Source organism: Anas platyrhynchos, chromosome 12, assembly GCF_047663525.1.
Source record: "Anas platyrhynchos isolate ZD024472 breed Pekin duck chromosome 12, IASCAAS_PekinDuck_T2T, whole genome shotgun sequence".
Lineage (NCBI taxonomy): Eukaryota > Metazoa > Chordata > Aves > Anseriformes > Anatidae > Anas > Anas platyrhynchos.
Window position 1 is genome coordinate 14,431,895 of NC_092598.1, and position 21,016 is coordinate 14,452,910.

The 21,016-nt window shown below is 38.8% G+C and overlaps 1 protein-coding gene across 7 annotated transcripts in view; it reads left to right on the forward strand.

The window, feature by feature from the left end:
• The window catches only part of LOC101791976 (uncharacterized), a 716,414-nt gene that overhangs the window by 8,989 nt on the left and 686,409 nt on the right, over positions 1 to 21,016 (forward strand). For all 7 annotated transcript variants that reach the window (XM_072043940.1, XM_072043938.1, XM_072043941.1 and 4 more), the window contains exon 2: positions 542 to 640. The gene's annotated coding sequence lies outside the window, so the exon portion shown is untranslated. The remainder of the gene's footprint in view (positions 1 to 541; positions 641 to 21,016) is intronic.

The following is a 21,016-nucleotide window of genomic DNA, read 5'->3' on the forward strand; positions in this document are numbered from 1 at the left end:
GCAGAACTTTCAAAACATGTTGTGTATGTAATATATTAGTCTTCTGTACTAAATGATGCAGCGGAGGGATTAGTGCATCTGAGCTGCTGCTCTTGCAGGTGGTATTGTACAAGAAAGCTTGCTGACAGCTCTTCAGACTTGCTCATGAGTTCCTGAAGTTTTTTTTAACCTGTTTTACTTAAGTTCTCGTCATTAGAAAATATCATATTATTTGGGGAGTTAGTGTGAATTGGTGGTGTACTATCTGCTGAAGTTTTCTAAGTCCATCTGATTGAAGGTGGAACAAGAAAACTTAAAAAGGTGGGACACTGTGGTTATATAGCATTCCTAGTGGGCTGGTACTGCTTCTCCCCATTCATTTGAATTCATATAATGAGAACATTAACATTCTACGTAATTATGGTCAAAAGTTAAAAGTTACAATTGCAGAGTTGTATTGTTTCAATTTTTGTGATTACATGGGAAGTGTTGAACTTGTCTTTTTATGTAAGATGCTGTGTGCTAAAAATGACTTCTGAAGAGTTTTTAACTTTTTTTTTAGCTTTACTGCTGAGACCATGATAGAATTACCCCTGTTCCACGTTGTTCAAGCCTATGACCTGATGGAATTGGAACGTCTTAAAATGATCATGTCATCAAGGTAAGCTGAAAACATATACTTGGGGGGGTGTCATGCACGGAGGGATGCCAACACATGATACACCTGCAGCTGAGACTGCAGAAACAGTTTTAAGGGTGGCATAGTTCTCATGTATTCTTTTCTGAAAAGCTACATGCACCATATTGTTGGGAGAATGCCATTTGTTATTGCATATACTTTTGGTCATGTTAAGTCGATGTTCATCATAGAATGGTTTATATGCTTTTAATGTAAGAAAGTACTGTTTTTGTTGCTCTGAGAATTGGTTGTATGGTTAGTAATTACTAAGTATGGAGACAGATTCCAACTGCCAAGCTGGTAACATGGTTTGAAACTAACTTGCTATGTCTTCCTAAATGGTCAGAAGGTACTTTGTCCTTGACTTTCTTTTCAAGAATGGCAATGTGTTGGTCAAGCATAGTGTTGACTCCTGCCTCACATCACATAAGGATTTTATTAGAAAAGTAGTAACTGTTACTAAGACTTAAACTTCCAAAATTTGGCATTTCATTATTTACTTTTCTGCTTGTTTCTCCAAAAACTGTTTTTCTCCACTAACAGTATTTACTTAACCTTGGCTGCCAGTACTTTCCAAACTATAAGCTTACCTCAGGAGCTCTGTGTATACCAACTCTTCTGTCCTGTTTGTTTTATAAGCTAAGTTGTTTGCTGCTCCCTTCAATTTTGTAATATTTAGCAACGCCTTTTCATGGATATGACTTCAGTACAAAAACCAGTGGAGAGCAATATGTGAAAGAAATGGATGAAAGTGATTAGGAGATGAAACAGACTTTGCAGTTGGACATATGTGCTGTTTTACTAGAACTTGCTTAGAAAATGTGGCTATAGAACACAGTATTGATCCGTGAGTCAAGCAGCGGGGCTAAGCAGTCTAGTAGAGAAAGCCCTGTGCTGGGTATTAGGCTAGAGGATTGGATTTCTGATCCTTCTACCAGAGATGTGCTGTGGGTCCTGGAGGTCTGTGCTTAAGCTTCTATTTTTTCCATATGGTTGGAGGTGTTTTCATTATTGTTGTGAACCAATATCTTCCGTGCAAGCTTTCATTCAAATTAATCTGCCTCTTGGCTCTCCTGCTCCACACAAGGTAACTGGAGAAGCCATCAAGTATGCTAAGCTGACGATGACAAATGCCAGGAAGTCAAAGCAAAATATTTTCTTTGAAATAAGCTTTTCTCTAGCTGGAAGTAGGAAGTTTCCTAGAATGTTCATTTGCAACCTTCAGTTGTTGACATACAAAAGCTGAACTACCTGGCTACAAGAAGAGTCTTGTGTAATGTTAGTTCTTCTGCAGCCTTCTAAAAAGGAAGTTAGTGACATCACATGTAGAAGAAGGAAAAATGTAATGTACCTGGTTAAGTAATGCTTGTTTGGTGGTATGTTTTGGAAGTGGAATGACCTAGAAATGTATTGGCAGGTGGGTACTTCAATTGCAGTATTTTCCCAAAGAGATACCTAAAGAATAGGTGTGGCTTGAATGGACCCTCACTAGACGCAAGAAAGGAGAATACCATAACCTCTTCTAACTTGAGAAGAAACTCTAGCAAGGGAGCTGGTAGCAGTTCCAACCAAAGTAAAATCAGAAAAACAGCAGCAGACGACTGACCAATTTAAAGAAGTCAACATTTCTGATGCATTAAAAAATTTTGAGGAAGACCTTTACCCCCAAATAGTCCCAAACTTAATTAAAACACAGTTTTCTACCAAAACCTTTGTCAGGGAACTAATTAGGGTTCCAAAAGTTGCATACCCTCAAAGATGCATATGTAGTGCTTCTCAAATAGACATAAGTGTAAGCAGACCGGAGTTGTAATGTTGTTGTAGTTGGGAATGTTTTGAATCCCTATAAGAGCTTGAGTTACTCATGTACTATATAGACTGGAAGAAATAAAATGGAAATGAATTGAGGCTCAGTTTCTGAAGACTGTAAAGAGACAATTTTAAAATATGTTTCCACATTACCTAGCACTATTTTTGTATTTTTTAAATATTTATTTATTTATTTATTTATTTATTTTACCGTGGACATGGATTCAAATTTCTGCATTTCTAGATTTGCAACAAGGAAATGAGTCTGTAAGATGAGTGCCCTACTGCTGGGTAGTAGCTGCTGAGTTACGTTTGGCTTCTTTAATTGTGATGTTTTATAAAATTTACTTTGAAAGTTTTCATTTTGTGTTTGAATGCAGGAAAAAAATTGCAGAAACCACAATGCTTTTTGGTTTGTGGAATTCTTGTTTTCTGGCCAGACCTCACTAAACAGACATTAAAAGTTTTTAAAATACTCTTTTTCCTTTTTAACTATGTTCATTCCAGTGTTCAGTTTCTCTTCTAGACAGCATCCAGGCTTGGAGATCCATAGCTGTGACAATAAAAGAGGTTATTTTTCTTTTTTGTTCTCTTCCCACAACCACTGCCCCAGATGTTAGCTCGTGAAAATGCCTGCTCTCCTGAGGTTTTAAGTTGTTCAGAAAGCAGCCAAAAGTTCAAGCTTGTGTTAAGTCAGGTTCAGAACTTTGATGCTCACCTCTACAAATTAGAAAGTGAAGTGAATTTGCATGGCAAGTTGTTTTTCCTCCATTTTTTTATTTTAATATTATTGGAGAATGTTGGAAGCCATCAAATCTTATTCCCTGTTACATAATGTGCTATTTACCAGTTTTGCTGTATACTGGACATTAGATTCATGCCTTTTCTGCTTCAGTGAAAAAGTAGATAATACAGAAAACATGATTTTCCTCTCTTCAAATGACATGGAGATATTTCATTTGCTCAGATAAGTGTTGCATTGCCTCAAAAATGTACTTATGAAGATATCTTGGTAGAGGATCTTGTGAAACTTCATAATGTCTTATAGGTATCTTACTGTCAGAAGCTGCAGATGTCTTCTTTTTTTAAAGAACAGCTACTTCAAAATAAATTTGAAATGGTTGGAGTTGGGCTCCATGATTCTTGTGGGTCCCTTCCACTTCTGGATTTTCTAAGATTCTCTAATGGTGCTTTCTTTGTCTAGAGAAAATGGATATTTATTTCAGGTCATTGTGTTGGGACAAAGGAAATTAGCCACTTTAGTACAGTCTCATGGTGGTGTTTCATTTTATCTTGGTGTTCCATTTCTCAAAACCAAACCGATCTCTTTGATGCACTCACTTATTGTTAAATGTAACTTTTTTCCATACAAGAAAAAGAATGAAATTAGGGAACATATTAGATGCTGCAGTTGAAAATGAGATTACGCCTAGATCCTCTAGGCAGGAAACATCAATACAGGGATTAGGAGGTTGGACACTGCTGAAAAGCAAAGTTAGAATTCTTTATGGACGCTCTGGTTTGGGGAGATATGCAGGACCAGAGCTGGCATATTTAAAAACAAACCCATTTCTTTCTCATCTGTTGGTAGCAATCTAGAGACTTTCTCTTCCCCTCAACTATTTGCAGCTGAGTGTAAGGCAGTGGTGGGTTAGTTTTGATGAAATAAAATGCCTTAAAGAACAAGGTGCAACCGTGACGCAGAACCATTAATTGTGCTCCAGGATCTTGAGAAACGAGACTTCATCAGGCTTAGTTCCTTTGCTGAAGATATTTCTTGCTGGTTTATGATTGAGTTAATTAGTATTCTGTTCAGGAAAAACGAACCAGCCCAAAGTGAAAGCGTTAAGGCTGTGATAGCAGCTATCATCATTTGTGGATGAATGCTTTGGGCTTGTACTTGAGAAGTGAGTGGTGTCTGGGGCTGGAGCTGGCTCCCTCATTTGGCTGGTGTGTTGGTACCTCTCCTTGTCACTCCTCAGCAAGAGTCGGGTAAGCTGTCCTCTGTGCAGTGTTGTTGGACTGAAGGTTGAGCAGAGAGGTAAGGCAGAAAGGACAGTTAGACAAAAATGTAGAGGAAAATCAGTTGTGTGGGAGAAAAGGATAGAGTGGGACTGTGGTACTATAACTGTATAGCCCAGTGTTAATTTTTGTAATTGCAGGAGTGATGGTGAGGCTCCAGGTTTAGTTCTAGAAGAACCTCTTCGGAGGGAATTTCTGCAAGTGATAAATTGGAAACTTTCATTTGGTACCCCCACGTTCTGTTTCACAGTGCACAGGTTGTAGTCCTTGAGTTGTCAGTGGGCCCTTCTGCTTAGCTAATGCTGGTGTTAGTGTCTTTTAATATTTACTGTTGATATCTTTAATGGTATTGCAATAAAAACCTTTCACGCTTTGAATAATCAAGCTCAGAGTCAACCTCCACATGCCATTTGTTATGGCAGAACAATCCCTGATAAGTTCACCTCGAACATGAAGTTATATGGCTTCACAAACGAGCTGTGAGCTATCAAAAGCTTACATGAAGTAGTTTGTGTTATGCTGTGTTATCCTTGGTGCTTTAAAGTTATTTCCAGAGCGACCAGATTAATCAGAACTATCACAGAAGTATCTTATGTTGGCTTGGACTGATTTTTTTCCACAAATTCCTGTTCTGTTGATGTGGTAACTCAAATAGTTTAGGAAACTAGCTTATGAAATGTTGCTGTGCCCCCACCCCCAGCATGCTGCGAGTTCCCACCACTGCCTTTCACCACTGCCTTCATTTTCCATTGAGGATATTTTTCTGGGAACACTCTTGAAGCCAGATCACTAACGTGATCAGGGTTAAACAAAAATGAAATCTTTGGAGGGCTGCAATTTGTGGAGGATGCGTGAGACAATGACCTGCAAGCCTGCTTTACAGAAATAACAAATCCTGGAATGTGGCCTAGATTCCCCACTGTGCTCTGAAGGAGATGCTTACAATATTGTGTTTTCTCGTTTCTTCTAAGGCACTGAGTAAGATTGTCCTTATTCTGGCTGCAACTACAGTAAGAAGGCATGGCTACAAGTCTCAAAGGGTTTAACCCCTCAAATGGTTTAAATGAGAGGCTTAATTCTCAATTAATTTGTGGAACTCAATGAAATAAGGTGTAGAAGTTGGTTTTGTTTAGAGCTGAAGGTTTATCTGAATTGTAATATGCTCAGGGATGCTAAATTAGGTGGATACAAGAAGACAGAAGTCTTGAAGCAGAAAGAATTGAGTTGATGATATTGGTTGGTGGGAAGGAACAAATCCCACAACTGCCTGTATTTTCCTGTGACTTGCCATTGGTTAGGTTGCTGGGGTATCTTGAATTACATGTGCTGGCTGTTCTGCTACACTGAGATTTTTCATAGTAATAGCTTTCCTCTTCTGTATCTGCCGTTTGATGTTACTACGCAGCAGTTTGTTACACCGCTCACTGTGCTGGTCACCATTTCAATTGGAAGATATTTTCCTTTATCAATGTGGGCACCTCTCACTTTCTCCACTCTGTCTCTCTGTATGTGATATCGATAATTCCAGTGTTCCAATATAATTCCAGTAGTTCCAATATAATTCTAATATTGTTTGTGAACTGCTACAGAGTTGGTAGCTCTTTGAAACATCTCCCAAATTTTAAATGCCCTTCTAACGTTTTAAATATTCATCTGAAATTCACATTTAGACTTACAGAGGTGGCAGTAACTTAGAAATGACATTATTGAAAGCAATAATTTGGGCAATTATTTACTCTCAGCAGGGATATATTTTGCTACAAAAAAATCCAAATATTTGCTTCAAATGGTTGATGAATACTGGCTGCAGACTGAAGCGTAGCTGCTATGGAAAATTCCAGGAAAAGGTGTAAAATGATGAGTGAAAAATGTCAAGGGTAATATTTGTTTAATGTGATTTAATTCATACGTTTATATCCAAAAATGTCTCCCTAGGTCATCTGAGAGTTGTGCTGTTGAGTCATGTTAGTCCTTTTCTTTTTCACATTTACTCCATTTTGTTTGTACTTCCCAAATCTATTTTATTTTTCTCATTTTCTTTTACCCTGCTGGTTTGTTCTTTCTTGGCTTTATTTTTAATTAGTTAAACATAAGTGGCCTTTGACATAGCAAAGATTATGAAAACAGTGGGACATTGGTTACTGCTTTGAAAAAGTAAGGCAAATATTTTTGTGTGTTTGTTCTCCTTTGTCTATTACCTCTCTCCTGGGGTCGTATTGTCAGTGAGTGAAGTAAAGCAGCCACTTGAAGGGGAGAAAGGGAATTTTCTTTAGAGTCTTTCTTAGTTTTCTGCATATAATGGCTAGAGGCTCTAATAAATCTTAGTTCATTGTGCTGTGCAAAGCTACAAATGCACAACAAGAGTATCTGAAGTTTACAGCATGAAGTGTTATGACAGACCAGACCTGGCAGTGAGATGAAACACTTTAATTTTAAGCATGCATATCAACAACCAGAGACTTGGAGCCAGTATCTGATCATGTTTAAGGCTGCTTGAAAACTTGCTCTCTTATAATGCTGTCTAAATAGTAGCTAACCTTCTGGAAACCTCATCTTTTATCACCTTTCTACGGTCATGGAGTAGATGGTTGACAGGAGGCCAGAGCCTGTTTCCTACCTTTGGTGCCAGCCCAGCCCTGCAGACTAGCTAATATACTCTTCCACTCACTTAAAACCTTGTCGTGTGTGTTACCAAAGGTGGTCAGACTGTGCTTGCTTGGTCTTGCTTGAGGTTTGTGTTGGATTTCATTTGAGACCAGAGGTAGAGGTGGTTTAATGACTGATTCTGTAGCCAATAGGTAATACAGATTCCTGAGAAACAAAGGCATGAGTACTGTTCCCTTGCTTGACTTAATCCAAAAGTTTTTACTGAGATTCTGATAATTAAGCAGAACTTAAGTATTGTTGGAAGAACCATGCAAAAATAATCGAGAATCCTGTGTGTCTGCATGCTATGTGTAATGGAACTGGTTAACATCAGAGCGGTTTGAGGGCATTTCCAAACAGATTTGTCAAAGGATGCAAGATCTATATTTGTGTTGCCTTCCCACAGAGTGCTGCTTGGGAATTGCTCATTGTCACTTGTTGCAGGTGACAAGTATTAAGTGTCTTGTGACTTGCCTAAAGGGATCTTTTGAATTCTGTCTCCTGAAACCTACAGGTCTGTTTCAGGGTGCCCTAAAGGACTTGTTCTCCTTTTCCCCAGCTGCAGGTCCCCTCAGGTGCTTAACTAAATGTATGACAAGCTCTTCTAACCCTTAAGAAAAAAACTTTAGAGCTTTAATGCAGCTGGCTGTCACTGGGTGCTCTGTGGGGCTGCACATCCATGGCAAAGGCACTTCTGAACTCCCAACCATTTGTTACTGAGCCTTCATTTGAGACCCAAGAGCTGTTGAGATGAACCCCTCTGAGAATGCTTTGAGGGCAAGTTTTTATTGTATTTTCCTCTATCTACCTCCCTTCACATATGAAAGTGGTTTGGGGATTGTTTTTATTTTTAGGATAAGCAAATATCCTTATTTTTGGCTAATATTATAGATAGCTTAAGCAGTCTTCTCCTTGGAGGCCTGTGGATGTCCATTCCATGGAACACATGCAAGGCAAGCAGCTTGTGCAGAGCACTTCCCAGGTTTGGAGCCTTTATGGCTACAAGGATTAATTTATGTAGTGTTTCTAAGCAGGGGGCTTTAGTGGTTGTTGGTATTTCCCAAATCACTGAGGTGCACTTCACAAACATGATCAGTATTGTCCTGTTCATCCCACTGCAATGAACTGAAGGAAAGCAGGTGAAGTTTGGAATGAATCACTTTAGAAATATCACTGCCCTCTCACATTGCTGTTGGAGAGATTACTACCAGCTTGGCAGTAGCTGTGCCCACTTGTCGTTCTGCACTATAGAAATGATGCTCTCTAGACAGACAAAAGGTAAGTGATGCTGTAATAAATAGTACCTGATGGACTTTGCCTGAATTATGTCTGACTACCACAAAAGGGAAAAATAAATAAAATAATCTAGGTTTAGACATGTGCTTGAATTAAACTGTACATAATGCTTTCTTGAATGAACTAATGAAAATTTAAGCTTCATGCCTGTGGAATTTGATTTTAGAAAATGAACAATGCCTTTATATTTAAAAGGGTTACTGCTGTAGTGTTGCAAATATAAAATAGTTGACATTTAAAATGTCAATAGTTTCAGCATTTACTGTAGAGTTCTGACATTTTAATAGTGACCACTGGAGCTTTTGTTTGTTTTAAATGCTTCGCTTAAATTCTTTTGGCAAATTATTGTCAGGCTGGGCATCTTTGAAAGGTGGCAGCCTCTTTTGGGACTACAGCTATTGGGGGAACCAGAGCCCCTGGTTTTGATGGTGACGGCCCTTCAAAGAAGGTCAGTCATAAAAATGAGCACTTGTTTCCTACTTCTGGCACTTGCATTTTGCTCATGGCAGGAAGAGAAATTCAAGAGGTGGAATGCTAATTTCTTGAAAATTGATGTGTATTGAAATTTTTAAGGACCAAAACTAGACTGGGCCTTGGCAGACCTTGTTCCTCCTAGAATTTGGAAGGTTGGGTGGCTTTTGCAAATCCCATCCGTCTGTGCCTTGGTTTCTAAGGTGTAAGAGGTTGGATGATGATGACGTTTTTTTAAAACAATCATACCAAGGTTAGTATTAGGAAGTGGTTTCTGTGACATTTGTAGAGAATATAGCATCTTCAGCTCTTTTAGGACATGACAGTTGTGGTTTCCCTATAGAGGACTAGGAATCTATGCTCAGTTATTCAGTGTTTTATGGCCACTAACGAAGGGCTTACAGAGAGCTTTTTTCTGCTTGAATGTTGACCATAAATGACATTGAACTAACACTTTTGCCAGGAAGATGCTGGAAAAAGCAGCATAGCAAAACAATTCATTCCATGGTATTCTCACTCCGTGCACACATGCTTGTCTTACATACACTTCTAGTCCAGTTTCTGCAGTATAGATCTTGTGAGCACCTGCATGCCTATTTTAGCCCAAAGTAAAAAGCCCAGTACAGGGATCTGTTCCACAAAGTTTCATACAATCTACACACCATGTGCACAGTAAAAGGAATCAAAATTCTCCCTTTTATATGGAGAATTGAAGCTAAGTTCAATTGAGTGCCTTTTGGCTGAAGCAAACTGCACTTGAAGCTTGCCAAAGTATACTTATTCTAGTGAAATTTGCTGTGTTTCAGCTCTGTCTGTAGGATGAGAAATTGCAGTCAATGCATAGTGTACATGTATGTTAGTCATCTTATTCTTGGCTTTAATCATAAGCCACACCATAAGCTATTACTGCTAATTATAAAAACGTTGTGACCCTATACCATAGTGGTGAACTGAAAACAGATTGCCTACTGCTGTTTTAATCCCAAAATTCAGCACTGTAGCTAAACAAAAGCTGAGATGTTGTCAGCTGTGAATCTTTTAAAAATATATTTACTTGGTTAAAATTCTTGATTATAAAAATAGTTGAAGAACCCAAATAGATTCTGTTTATAGTTTATATAAATGTAGTGGCTTATTTTTTTCTTAAGTGTTTTTTTTTTTTTTTTTTTTTTGATGTGGTATGGAGATTTTCTGTGTTGTTACAATTGTAGAGGTTTTTTTTTCCAGTGTTTTCTAAGGCTTTTGGAGTCTTTGTGGAAGTGACACTGCCAAATACACTGATTTTCTTTCAGTGGAATGTATGGTGAGGATTTGCCAGCATCCATGCCTACAGAGAGGAGTCTGAAGTTCTTGAACTGTGCTCAGCTTGGATCTTAAAACATTTCAGCCTTCAGAATATCTCCCATGAAGTTAAAAGTTGAGATTTATTTTCTGTCTGAGATGAATGCTATTTAATAAAGGGCCCAGGTGAGCTATCTCCAATTCCATGAACTAAAGGATTAGAAATCCTTTATGTTCTCTGGCATACTATATATTGCACCAGACAATTGAACTGAAAGGTGTCTGAGGAAAAATGAGGTGAGGCAAGTGTTCTGGGTGCTCCAGAGGAGCCAGTTGGGAGAACCTGTGTTGAGCAGTAGAGGAGTGTGGTAGGTGACTGACTTGGCCATCCGTGAGCCACTTCTCTGCATGAGATCAGTGGAAAGGATCAGAAGCAAATCCTGACAACAATCCTTAAATTCCTTTGCAAGAGAAGGGAGCTGAGTTGGTGTCCTCCGTCTCTTATTCAGTGTGGTGCTGTGGTTTCTGTCTCTAAAGCTTTTTAAGGCTATTTCAGATTTAGAGATCACAACGTTGTGGTGCCATGTCACAGTTCTTGCAGTTCTGTTTGAAATATTAAATAACTGGCCATAGGATTCTTGAAATGGGAGCTATGTATCTTTGCAGCAAATTCAACTAGTCTGTGCTTCTTGAAGGGAAAAGAGGAGGAAAGAAAAGCTTGTGGCATGCCCTCTGTGCAGCCTGCAGAGAGGCTGGTGTGTGGGCAAGGGGCAGTGTGCGTGTGCAGTGTCCTGGGAGGAAGGGCATTCAGGGCCATTTCTCAAAGGAAAAACTGTAGCTGTGCATCTGCTTCATGCTGTGTCTCCCTTCATACAGCTATTCCTCACCTTTCCAAACAGTCTGGAAGCCAGTACAGCAGTGCTGCATGGTAGATGCGGGTGTCTTGTGGTTATAAAGGGAACAAATAAGGTAAAAGATGGAGAAGAATAGCTCCTACGGCACACACTTATGCACACACTGATTAATTGTGCCATGTCAGTGGCCTTGAAACGCTGCTGGAGACGCTGTGGTGCCTGCAGGTTTTCCCAGCAGCTTTAGTCTCCGTGTGTCATGGAAAGATTAATGCTGCGAGACACATGACATAAGGCTATAAACTGACCTCACATGCCCCACGATGACTTTTGGAACTGGTAGATAAGGTTGTTCTCCAGCTTCTTTTTGTATTTAATGAGCTATTATCTTCCTGCGGGATCCTGTAAATAATGCCATGATTTCTCAGTGATGCCTAGGGGCTAAAAAGATGGCCTTTTATGGTCATCTCTCGGATGTGGCGTGGTTTTCAGTAAGGAGTTAACGTTGAAAGGTTATTGTTGTAGCTCCAGTGCGTCACACATGCCTATTTACTTGTTTTGTCTTTGGTTGTAAGATCTAGAAATGGAGCAAAGACGCTTGAAGCCAAGCTCCTGATGATGTTAACACCTCCATGATCTACTAGGGACAGGAAGAACTAGTCACAAACCTTACAGTTTTTAAACTGCCCTAGAATGGCTTTCCCTAGCAAAACTATTTACAGTCTGTGGTTTAACAGATGACCATATAAATGACATTTTTCAGAAGGGGGAACTACCAGTTACAGCTCTGGCTGCTATGTAGTACCCAGCAAGCTCTGTTTATGCAGACTGATAAAACTGAAGCAAGTTTGAACACACTAGGACTGAATGTTGGAAAAACTTCCCATTTCAGGGTGCACTTCTGATGTTTAAACCCGTATCTTCCTGCATTATTCATTCTTCTGACTTCAGTCTGGATAGAGTCAGCATGAAGTAGCAACGTTTTTGCTTATCTTTCTGTGCATTATAGCAATATTGCTTTGGTAATGGTAATTTCCATACTAAAATCAGAATATAAGAGCAAATAAGGCTTTCTTTATTCAAAAAGTATTACAAGAGATCTGAAGGATATGGATTGTCCATTTTTAATGTCTTTGCAAATCTTATGACAGCACTCGATCATATTTTGTTGTCATGCTTTATGGACATGGCTGTTCAGTTATTTTTCAGAATGAAATTCTATTTGTATTAGAGGTGCTATGGCAGCTTTTTTCTGTTAGCAACACAGTAAAAGAAATTTGTTTTACATCAACTGCTGCTTTAGTCATCTACCTTCAGAAGGCCTTCAAATATTGGCAGAGGAGGTGGATTCTTGCAGCAGTGTCTGAGTTCTGAGAAACTTTGCTTGATGTCCTGTCACAGCTATTTTCTGCGAAGTATGTTGATGCTTGTCTGGTATTCTCTTAATGCTATTTGCCCTGGTAGTGAATAGATGTGCAGAAAGGAAAAGGAAGCAGACAATGACTTAGTTACATGCACGCTTTGATTCTCCCTTGCTTTCGAGGCTCAGCTATCCTGGCATAAAAACACTGAGGAGGGTGGCTTGCTTTCTAACACTGCAGCAGGAAAAAAAACAGAAGTGAGATGTGGTAGATCCATAGGTGTTCAGATTAGTCCCCGCTCTCCTATTTCATTGTTTATATGTTAATTTCCTAACAGGTATGAAAGACCATGGTGTCCTACCATTATTCTCACCCAGCTGGTAAGTTGTGACCTGCCTGATGATAAATACTACTTTGTTTTGAAGGTGCGTGTTCCTTCTGTAATCAGTTTATCTAGAATCATGCAGGAAACTCCTCTTTGTGGCTTGGATATGATCAGCATATGCCTTATTAAAATAAGGACTCCTACTAGTCTGAATCAAACCTGTAGATTTTGAGCTGACGGTGAATTAGTTTTCTGCTTTTTGCTTTTGCTTCTCACTTGCATTATTAGAGGGAGTGGATTTTATTTTGAATAGAATGAACTTGATCTAGTCTTGTTTTCCTCAAGATGCTGGCTTTGTAGCCAAATAGTGTCAGAAATGCCAGGCAGAGGAAGGCTTCTAAAGAATCCACCAAGAGGGAAGGCATTGATAACACAAGAACACTCTGAAGCGTGAACAGAGATGTAGGCTACTGGCAAAACTAACAAAGAACTTGTGAGGAACTGAAAGTTAGGAGTTAAAGCCTGTAACAGGCTTTATGAGTGTGTATATATATACATACATATAAAACCATCTGCTGAATTGCAAGGAGTGATTAAAATGGCTTTTGTATAGAACTCATGAGTTCTAACAACTGTCCCTACTTTTTCCAGCAGCTCTGACAGTGAAGTATGCTGAGACCTTTTGCTGAGGATTCTCATTTAGTCCAGGAGAGCTGCTACTCCAGTTTAAGTTAGGAGATAGCTTGGTATTGACCCAGTCCTCCTGGTCAGCAGCATGGTGGCAGATAAGCTTTATCAGGAACTGAAAGCCTCAGTACAACTGAGAGGCAAATTCATCCCCGAGCTAACTCCATTGAAGTCTGAGTTACAACATCCAATAGTCCTGAAATATTCAGTCCTGAATTATTCCCTATGTAACTAACGAGTTTTATTAAAGGGCTAGATTAATGGGATTTAGCTTTTGCATTTAAGGGTCTGTTATCTTCTAGTCTTCTGTCTTGTTTACTTTTACGGAAGCTGCCATCCTAGTCAACAGTTAAATCGTGTGCCTCTATGGCAACTTTCAATGAAAGAATGATTTATTTGTGCATGCATATGCATCTTGGACCTCATTTATAACTTAAGGGATATGTCTGAATTGCTGCAAGCATGATGGTTTATGGTTTTAAATAAATCTACCCCGCTGGAAGCCCACTAAGGGAAAATACTAAGCGATTGAGAAGAAGCTATGATGTGCTAGAGGTCTGTTAGATTTGGGTGGGATATAAATTCATTGACCCTGTATGGAACACCTCTAAATCCAGAGACTTCAAGCTGTGTGTGTTTTGTTCCTTTTTAATCTCTGAATTTGAGGAGATTCAAGCCGGATCGATCACAGATGGAATTGCAGAAGATGAGCACCACTGGCTTTCAGAAAGTATTAGTTATTAGTCATAATAATTATTTTTTATTGGAAGTTGTGTAGTTATCAGCTTGTTCCACATGGAAAAAATATGGTGTACATCTGGATTATTTCTAAGTTTTTCCTGGAGTCCTAAATGTGTATTTCATGTGTTTATACATTGGCGTTTTACGTTATGGATATATTGCATATAATATATGCATATATTGTTTTATTATTATTAATATTACATATTATTATTTTATTTGCATTATAGTTAAGTAAAACCTGCTTCTTAATATATTTAATTGCTTCTGAGTATGGTTTCATTAGACCTAATTCTGCTTTTTGGTTTTATTTCTGTAATTCTGGAGCTAGCTGGTGTTTCTGTGGTTGTGCTGAAGGTAGAGCTAGGTTCTATCTTGTAGGCTTACATCAGGAAAAAAATTAGATATTTGCAATCCAAGCTTCTTAATGGTATGGAAAATAGTAATGTTTGTTGTTGCCTTTGGTAGTTTATATGGGAGGGAGAAACAAGTAGCCCAAGTAGAGGGCTACAGTTGAAATGTGCAGTATGAACAGTCACAACTGTGTATACAGTATGTTAACCAGAAGAGCTGCATGGATGTATTACATCGACTGTTTTTCCTTTGGAGGGCTCACAGAACCTGTACAAGTCAGCTCAGCTCTGTGGTGGAATTTAATACCAACAGCATTCCCTGGATAGGGAAGGAGTAAGGCATGGCAGGGTTACCTGAACTTATGCTGTGGGTCTGAATGAGCCATCGGGTAATATTGTGGAGCTTGGTGATGTAGAGACTTGATATAAGATGTGCATTTAAAATTTCATAATCATTATTCTTTCCTAACCCCAAATTTAGGTATGGGTGGGATAAGCTATAAAAGCAAAGTACTCCGTGCTTCCTGAGGCTCAGAAGTAATACTCTGTTTCTCAAGCGTTCCCCTCTGCCTCTACATACTGCCTAAATAGTTTCTGTACTAACCCCCACTAAGTCACACCAGGCTTGTTTATCATCACTGTCCCTAAGTTTTCTCTGGTGTTACCTTCATGAAAGCTAAGCAGTGACAAAAACGCTGTGGAGCCCTATGGTGCTAAGAAACCCTGAAAATGAGTCAGCCTTAAATAATTAGTAACAGACAACAATGGCTCTGTTTTCCAAATACGTGAAAACTCCTCGGAGTTGCTATGCGAGTTAATTTGACATGATTTAATTGCATGGTACTGGTCTGTGAGTCAGAAAATATATAGAGTGAGCTTTGTTTATGGTCATGTTATGCTCCAAAAGCATGTGTGTATCTGCTTGCCTCTAGGAAAAATACCAGCTTCTCTGGCAATGACTCGCTAAAGTTGGGAACCCTCCTCTGGTTCACTTGCAACTTTGAAAAACCCTGCTGCGTAGGAAATGACACGTGGCTGGCATGAAGTTGGCAAGGCCTGGGGAAAGGGATGTAGGAGCTGAAGCAGAATTGCACAGCGTGAGCTATCTTTGTGTGCGTGCTTCTTAGGGACCTGTGCTCAGTGCTGGGAGACACAAGTCGCGATGCTTGTGTATCTTGCACATCACCCAGTGCTGTGTGTGTAGGGGTTGTAGGGCTTTGGGATCACTGCTTCTGTCCTGGTCCAGGTCAGTTACACCCCATGTGTGATGGTGACCCATCTTGCAGACACTGCCAGTGCTTCTTTTTGGGGCAGGAAAATCTTCCTTGCTACTTAACAGGCCTGCAAAGCTCAGCACAGCCCTTGGTAACATGGTCGTCCTTACATCTGCACACAAGTTGGATTTATTCAGGAGGGAGTGGTCACTTGGGTTTACAGGTTGGAGCTTTTCTGGTGCTTTAGACGTTGGCCTGCCAGGTCACAGAAGTCTAGAATTCTTTGCCCATGTATAGCAGGAGCACCATTTCCTCTTCTGTTTCTAAACCCTTTAAATATTTTAATCTGGTGACTTGGGAACGATTAATAATGCTTCGGTAATGTATTTTGATAGATATTTGACAAGAAAAGTACTATTTATAGGAGTTGTATTGCATACCCTGTAGTAAATAATATTTATAAATGACCAAATTTTTTCTTAGTAGAGAACGCAGTCTAACATGACTCAGATGGAGAAAGGAAAGCTCCCTTTCAGAATACTAATAATGTTCTTCCGAATTATTAGTTTTTAATTACTTGTTGCCAGAATTATGATGAACTTTTCTGTCTGCGTGGTACCACAACTACATGTCAACATCCTGATGCTTGTGCAGTGCCAGAAGCCTTTTTTCTTCCAACTTATGTATGCTTTTTCTCTGGTTTGTGAGATCACAAGAACCCAGTTGTTTTTTCTCAGAGAAAGGGCATTGTCCTGTCTCCTTCATGGAACGAAGACAGGGTCCGTGATTCTTTAGGAATGTTTGGAGAACATTTTCGTGCACTTATCTTCCAAGGCCTGTGCAGAAGTTGACTGAAGCATGGAATAAATTACAGATGTTCCACTACATCAAAAGACAAGCTAGCAATGTAAGCTTGCTTACGTTAAAATACTGCAGAATACAGGCACACTTAGCCTGGAATTGTAGGAGCAACTGTGGTTCCAGACTGTGTGTTCAGAGATTCATTGTTGTGTTCTTGAATTGATTGCTGTTGTGTTCTTGAATTGATTGCTCTTTCACATATTTGTGTAAAACATGTTTTATAATTCAGAAGACTTAAAAACAACAACAACAACAAAAACAAACAAAAAAACAACCAAACAAAAAAACAACAACCCACAACCAATCTACACACGACTAAGTCTAAAGTCCAGTGGTGCCTGGAAGCAGTGCTTGCCTGCACATCCAGCTCTTTCATGAGGGATTGTACCGTGATGTTAACAGGATGTTATTCCATATAAACTGTGAACCCATAGTACCCTAACTGAGGCTCATAATTAAAGGATCTTCGCTCTGTAGACACTTCTTGATGAAGAGCAAAGACACAGATTCCAGAGAGCAAATGAGTCCTTTAAAGATCTGTTTTTTTTTAATGCTCTTTGGTGATGCTTTTTTTTTCTGGTTGTGGTCGAAGTCTAAATATGTGTTTACATTAGTATTTAAATTCAGGTCAGGACTGTGCTTTTAACACACTGCCTCACATTTTAGCTTGCATGGAACAATCTTGGCGCAGTCTCCAGCACGTTACCTTCTGTGGTCATGCCTCCAGAAGGTCTTGATTACCATTTTCAGTAATATATTAGACATCTTTTTCCTATGGCTTTGAAGTAAAACATGACACAACAAAGAAAAGCTACATGGTCATCTAAGCTTGTTGGTTGCACAGCTTTGTGGTCATAAATTATTCTGTAAGAGCTTCACGTGTTACTGGCAGAATGGAATTCAGCCCCTCAGGAGCTGCTTTCAGGTTTTAAGCAAAACCTCTTCATGTTTGCAGAGACTTGTCACTTCAAAATTTCATGTTGCATTCCAATAGATGGACATACAAGGTGTTCCCCTGTATTTCCTCTGTCCTCTGTTCTGTCTGTAAACACTTCCGAGGAGATTCAAGCTTGGTCATCCACCAAAGAGCAGAATTCTCTGCAGATTTTTGGAGGCTTTTTGCAAGACAGTTAAGGGCTAGTTCACACAGTTCAGTCTGGGTACATTTCTGGGTGGCTATTTCATGCAAGTATTGCTGCTGTGGAAATTTTAGAAAATAATGAAAGTCCCTTCTCTAGGGATTACCCTAATTCTGGCCAGTGGATGAGCTTCTTGTTTATTGTAGCCAGGTCTAATATAAGAATTTGCACTCGGAGTAAACATGCATCAATCTAGTTGCCACTGGGTAGGCACACACAGTACATAAACAAGAAATAAGAAGGAATCTGTAGCTCTGCATACTTGAGTTGTACTAGGGACAGGATTGGAATAGACTGTTCTGAGATACGGCAAAAGCTGGACCAGGAGCTGAGGTTGTGATGTGTTGTTTTTTTTTTTTTTTTTCTTTTCCAAAAGTATTTTGTGGAAATTCTCTGGTAATGAAGCTTTTTCTATGTTGGCACGTGGCATTGCGTAACATCAGACAATTGTATTTTTTTTTTGTTGTATAAATATTTGCAAAATTTGTAATGTAAATGATAGCTATATACATGTATAGTGTAGATGATATTTATATATAGAAGAAATAGTGCAGGAACTTCAGCTTCAGGAGTTACTTTGCGTTTTGGTAGATCTCCTATCTACCTCAAGTTTTGGATGTTACTTAACATTTAACATTTAAAAATCACATAGCATGTTTCTGAAAGCTCTTACCAGATTGAAAACATCAGTGTTTGCTCAAACTCTTTTCTGCTGGAAGATGCTTGACAGTTTTTACACGGTTCAAAAACATTCAAATCAGATCAGATGTAAATTTTTAAGAATTGTAGCTTTTAGATCAGGAACCAGACAGATTAATGCTTTGTGAATTAGATTAGAGTTGAAATTGTCTGAATGCGTTTGATACCAGACAGCTAACAAAAATTTTTTTTCCTCTTGAATTGGATTAAACTGTTGTAGTCACAGCAATTATGTGGTGGTTTGTGGCCAGTTTACTGACTCTTATTTAAATAAATTTTAAGGAATTTTGTAAGTTTGACCTTTTGTAACATCAGATAGCAGCAGGAGCTTGGAAGGAAACCAACTGGCTAAAGAAATGTCAGATTTTCTCAAGCATATAATCATTATTGAAGATGGATTATATTAAAACTGCAGAAAATCTTTGAAAACTCCCAAAGTTTTTTTTTAATTTTTAGTGTTTAGTTCCCGACAATTTGCAGGGCTTCACTTACAACATGAAATAAAAAATTAAGAAATAGTGGGTGGTAACTGCTACTCTAAATACTTTGATGTACTCCTGATGCTTTTGTCCTAGCTAATAACTACTTACTCTGCTTGCATACTAAAACTGTTAAATAACATCCTGCAGAAAGAGAAAGGAAGGAAATTCATGGGAATGTCTGACAGTTTCTCTGGAACTCTTACTTCCATTGTAAGTCAAGTGACAAATACTTAAATCTCTGTATCTGCCTTAAGGATGGTCCAAACCCAGAGTGAGACTGCAGAGTTGTTTGAAACGCGTACAAATAGTGGAAAAATCAGTGAAGTGTAATAGTAATAAATTCTTGCTGATCTGTACAGGATCAAAATCTAGATGGAAAAGTTTCTTTTGTATTTGCAATTTAATAAAAAATTTAATTAGTCACAATTTCATTTTAAGCTCAGAAATGGGAATGTAGCATCAGTCAAGGAATGCAGGAGCTTGTAAATGAAATCACTTTTTCCATCTATTATCCGTGTTTACTCTGTATAATGTTTTTTCTGATCTTAAAAGCCAACTTTTGTATGTCCCTAACAGATAAATGTAAAATACATATAAAATGTTTTTTGCTGAAATTGCAGCAAAATGATGTGAAACAAAGCAGTAAACTATGTGTTGCTTTGTATAAAATAAATGAAACAACTTTGGGAGGGTTAACTTAGTGCTCTTGACAAAAGCTTTAATTTCTTGCCAAATACAGCTTGTTTTTCAAAATAGCTAGCTTTTAAGCAGTTTTTGGTAAATTATAAGGCCCTCACTTGTTCAAACCTAATTTTAATCTTACGAAGTTTAAGGTTACAAACATGAAAATAATCCAAAAAATCTATCCTGGTGTATCTACAATACATGTAGCTGGGTTGAAAATACTCCTGGAAATTAAGCTGGTATTTATTACTGAGCAGAGCTAATGAAAGCTGATGATAGCTAATGAAAAGCAGCCACATCTCCTTTGTAACAGGCAATTTCTCAAATGCAGAGAGAAATGAAAGGTGTCCCCTTAAAACATGAACCAACTGTGTCCCAGTTCTGTGGGATGGTGCCTGAAAAGATGCTTCAGGACTTGAAGCAAAACATCTGTAAGAGGTGGTGGGGTGTCTCTGAAGTTTTGTCACACATGAGATTCCTGGGGAGGGGAACAGAATAGAGCCTGAAGTGGGTTCTCTGCCCAGAACTTGCCTGCTGTCCTGATTTGTGTTGTGAGTTGTGTCAGAGCCGATATATCTCCAATATAGCTCTGCACGGAAGGGGTGAATGGGAGCACAATTGGTTGATCTTTCCCTTTCTTCTCTTTTTCAGCTGTTTCACTGTACCTTAGCTTTGTATGCAGTGACTTTTTGTGCTGCCTCTTTCTGGATGACAGCAGCCTTGTGTACTTAAAGGGTAATGCCATCTGGGCTTTGGAAGCATTGAGAAGTCAGTGGAAAATGTGAACTACTGAACTGGTATATTGCAAGAACAAAAACAAGTCAGGAGTAGAAAGCAGCTCTTTCTGTTCTTAGGTAACAGAATATTCTACATGCCTAGGAGGGACACTAATATTTCAGGTTTAACTTTTAAATAAATAGATTTAAAAAAGAAGAACAAAATAGTTCAAGGAATGTAGGGTCAGCTCACTAGATACATTCAATTATTTGCTCTGTCACGTACTTAATAAAAAGCAAAAGAGCAAAATAGTGGTCTAAAGATAGGGTTGGAACTTCCTAGGTTCCTTTCAAGCTAGAGTGAGGAGATGGGCTGCTGGCTTTTCTAGGGAGGTGCACTGACACCCAGTGTGTACCCAAGCTTTTCTTGCAGTTCTTCTGGATGAAAAAAAGTTTGTTCTCATACAAAACTTGGAAATTGAAGTTCTCAGCCTTGTTACCATCCCACTAGAAATGGGCCTAAGCCCACTGAAACCAGAAGCCAAATCTCATAATCACATAATAAAATCAGACCAGCTCTTTTTAAAACTCAAGCTTTACAGTTTGCAAATGCAGACCCTTACCTGTGCTTCTGCAGATCATGGGATTCTTTACCAATGTTATTTTCAATATTTCAAATTATCAATATTTCAAGTTACCCATATTTCAGATCCTGAGTTC